This window comes from Mandrillus leucophaeus, unplaced genomic scaffold, assembly GCF_000951045.1.
Source record: "Mandrillus leucophaeus isolate KB7577 unplaced genomic scaffold, Mleu.le_1.0 Scaffold246, whole genome shotgun sequence".
In the NCBI taxonomy this organism is placed as follows: Eukaryota; Metazoa; Chordata; class Mammalia; order Primates; family Cercopithecidae; genus Mandrillus; species Mandrillus leucophaeus.
This window is the reverse complement of record NW_012102543.1, coordinates 209,138-213,093: the sequence shown is the minus strand read 5'-3', so window position 1 is coordinate 213,093 and position 3,956 is coordinate 209,138. Positions and strand designations below refer to the sequence as shown.

Below are 3,956 nucleotides of genomic sequence, written 5' to 3'. Positions count from 1 at the left end.
GTAGTCCCAGCTACTCAGGAGGCTGAGGCAGGAGAATGGCATAAACCCGGGAGGCGGAGCTTGCAGTGAGCTGAGATCCGGCCGCTGCACTCCAGCGTGGATGACAGAGCAAGACTCCGTCTCAAAAAATAATAATAATAATAATAATACTCTCATCTTTACCAACAGATTTTGATTCTAAAGTTCTGAGGTGGAGTCCAAGAGTGTGCAGTCAGCTTCTGGGGTGGCGTTTGTTAGATACAGTTTTTGGTTTATTTATTTATTTTTGAGACAGGGCCTCAATCTGTCACCCAAGCTGGCGTGCGGTGGCACAATCATGGTTCACTGTAGCCTTGCCTCCCAGTGTCAAGCAATCCTCCTGCCTCAGCGTCCTCAGTAGCTGGGACAACAGGTGCCCACCACCATGCCTGGCTAATGTTTTAAAACTTTTTTTTGTAGAGACAGGGTCTTACTATGCTGTCCAGGCTGGTTTCAAACTCCTGGACTCAAGCGATCTTCCTGCCTTAGCCTCCCGAAATGCTGGGACTGCGCCTGGAATAGATATGGGTAAAGAACCTTTTGCATCAGACGTTTGTGTCCTGCTCCTAGAATGTTGATTCAGTACGCTGCAAGTGAGACCTAGAAATCTGCATTTTCACAAGCTCTCAGGTTTAATACACATTACATTTAAAGAAAGCACAGCCCAAAGGGTGTCAGTGGGGTGTATGAAGGAAGCCTGGTTAGTGGAGAGAGTGGGATTAGGGAATAGCTGCTTAACCTGGCTTGTTTCAAATTCCCCTTTCTCCATTTTATGCCCTCAAAAAGTTCCCCTCATTTTCCCCCTCTACTTTCTAATGTCTCACCATGCACTCACACAGCTATACGGCTGTGTCTAGAGATTGCTCTGGAAACTCTGCTATAAAGATGACTTGGTCTAATGCTTTGATTTTTTTTTTTTTTTTTTTTTTTGAGACAGGGTCTTACTCTCCTGGAGTACAGTGGCACAATCAGGGCTCACTGCAGCCTTGACCTCCTGGGATCAAGCGATCCTCCCACATAGCTGGGATTATAGGGACATAGCACCACTCTCGGTTAAATTTTTTTTTGTTTTTTTTTTTTTGTAGAGATGGAGTCTCACTATGTTGCTCAGGCTGGTCTTGAACTCCTGGACTCAAACGATCCTCCCACCTTGGCCTCCCAAAATGCTGAGAATATAGGCATGAGCCACTGCACCAGGCCTAATGTCCCGATTTTATAAATCCCAAAACTGGGGCCCAGAGAGAAGAGACAAAATTAAGATCACCATACTGGTTAGTATCTGAAGTAATACTGACTCTTTTCACACCTAATCCAAAGGTTTTTCAGCTACCTCAGGTTGCCTCTCATCTTCCAGTGGACGCCATCCAGCACCTTTCAGACACTGGCAAAGGAGCAGTGTTTCAAAATTACTTTCCAAATGGCCTCCTACAAGGCAGTCCTCAGAGAGAAGCAAGGTTCTGCATCTTAAGCCTTCCTTGGTTTCTTAGGTTCCAAAGCTGTTTCTATCAGTCTCCAAGCAACCAACTCTTTAGAATTCCATGAGTCTACTCAGAGAACTTGTGCGTTCAGTCAGGGGTATCTTCAACTATTTATTAAATATCATTCTTTGTAAACTGAGCTTTGAGAAATTGCATCTTATTTATTGATTATTTATTGAACGGCGGTCATGGATTTTTTGGTTTTTTTTTTTTTTTTTTGAGACGGAGTCTCACTTTGTCGCCCAGACTGGAGTGCAGTGGTGCGATCTCAGCTCACTGCAACCTCTGCCTCCCGGGTTCAAGCAATTATTCTGCCTCAGCCTCCCATTTCAGGCCACACCACCATGACCCACTAATTTTTGTACTTTTAGTAGAGACAGGGTTTCACCATGTTGGCCAGGCTGTTCTTGAACTCCTGACCTCAAGTGATGCGCCTGCTTTGGCCTGCCAAAGTGCTGGGATTTACAATTGTGAGCCACCGCACCCAGCCGCTTGGTCATTCTTTGAAAAATAAACTTCAGCCAGGCGCAATGACTCACGCCTGTAATCCCAGCACTTTGAGAGGCTGAGGCAGGCAGATCACCTGAGGTCAGGAGTTAGAGACCAGTCTGACCAACATGGTGAAACCCCGTCTCTACTAAAAATAGAAAATTTAAAAAGAAAATCAGCTGGGTCTGGTGGCGCATGCCTGTAATCCCAGCTACTCAGGAGGCTGAGGCAGGAGAATTGCTTGGACCCAGGAAGCAGAGGTTGCAGTGAGCCAAGATCATGCCATTGCACTCCAGCCTGGGCAACAAGAATGAAGCGTAGTCTCAAAAAATAAAAATAAAAAAACCCTCTGGATATATGCAGCTCCATATTCTCCCACCACAGGGGTTTAAAAATCCGGAGAAAGAAGCAAAGCAGGGAACACATGACCACATAGCTCTGGCAGGCATCAGACTACCAGGCTGATAGTACAGATGGTAAAAGTAGAAGTTGTCCGTGGACTTTTCCATTCCCCTTTCGTCTGCTCCAGTGCTACTTAATCTCCTTTGTCCACACAGTTCAATCCCATTTTCCCTGATCTCCAAATCCTGGCTAGATTATTAGCCATTAACACTAGTTTTTACAAGGAGACTCTTGAATCTTGTATTTCTAATAGTATAATTTCACACGTACAGAAAATCTTTGAGTTATAGAAATCTTACAGACACAGAAATTCTGATCTTCAGGAGTCCCGTTGTGAACAAAGTAATTTATCCTGACAGCAGGAAAGATTTCCGGGCCTAAGGCTCTGTCTCGTTGACCCAGGTCGTGCTAGTCAGGTGGTCCGTCTCTTGGTTCCAGGCAAGACTGATGCTGCTGACTAACCTGAATACGGACTTTAGCACTTGGGCTCAAGCTGCACTCAGACGATTGGACCCCTATAAAAGAGCAAGAGGGTACGTTTTCTGGTATGAAAAGTAAACACTAGGCTGGGCGCAGTGGCTCACGCCTATAATCCCAGCACTTTGGGAGGCCAAGGCAGGCGGATCACAAGGTCAGGAGATCAAAACCATCCTGGCTAACACGGTAAAACCCCATCTCTACTAAAAATACAAAAAAATTAGCCAGGCGTGGTGGCAGGCGCCTGAAGTCTGAACTACTCGGGAGGCTGAGGCAGGAGAATGGCGTGAACCCAGGAGGTGGAGCTTGCAGTGAGCCGAGATTGGGCCATTGCACTCCAGCCTAGGCAACAGAGTAAGACTCAATCTCAAAAAAAAAAAAAGAAAAAAGAAAAGAAAAGTAAAGACTAAAAAAATAAAATATTATAACCCTGCTGAGGCAGGAGGATCATTTGAACCCAGGAGTTTGAGGCTGCAGTGAGCTATGATGGCACTACTGCACCCCAGCCCAGGTGACAGAGGGAGACCCTGTCTCTAATAAAATAAATCAAAACCTTGTTGAAGGTTCCTCAAAAAATTAAATATAGAATTACTATGTTATCCAGCAATTCTACTTCTGGGTATATATCCAAAAGAATTGAAAGCAGGGACTTTAACAGGTATTTGTATACCCATGTTCATAACAGCATACTCACAATAGCCAAATGGTGGAAACAATCCAAATGTCCATCGATGAATGAATGGATAAACAATATGTGGAAGATACACAACAGAATGTTATTCAGCCTTAAAAAGGAATGAAATGGGCCTGGTGCAGTGGCTCACGCCTGTAATCCCAGTACTTTGGGAGGCCGAGAGGGTGGATCACCTGAGGTCAGAAGTTCAAGACCAGCCCAGTCAACATGGGGAAACCCCATCTCTACCAAATATACAAATATTAGCCAGGCGTGGTGGTGGGCGCCTGTAATCCCAGCTACTCGGGAGGCTGAGGCAGGAGAATCTCTTGAACCCAGGAGGTGGAGGTTGCAGTGAGCCAAGATCATGCCATTGTGGTCCAGCCTGGGTGACAAAGCGAGACTTCGTCTCAAAAAAA

The 3,956-nt window shown here is 45.5% G+C and overlaps 1 protein-coding gene across 1 annotated transcript in view; it reads right to left on the bottom strand.

Annotated features, from left to right (window-relative positions):
• The window catches only part of HEATR4 (HEAT repeat containing 4), a 55,675-nt gene extending 54,046 nt beyond the window's left edge, over positions 1–1,629 (bottom strand). The window contains exons 1-2 of the mRNA XM_011983152.1: positions 1,314–1,629; positions 453–531 (exon numbers count right to left, since the gene is read on the bottom strand). The gene's annotated coding sequence lies outside the window, so the exon portion shown is untranslated. The remainder of the gene's footprint in view (positions 1–452; positions 532–1,313) is intronic.
• Between the last annotated feature and the right edge of the window lie 2,327 nt (positions 1,630–3,956).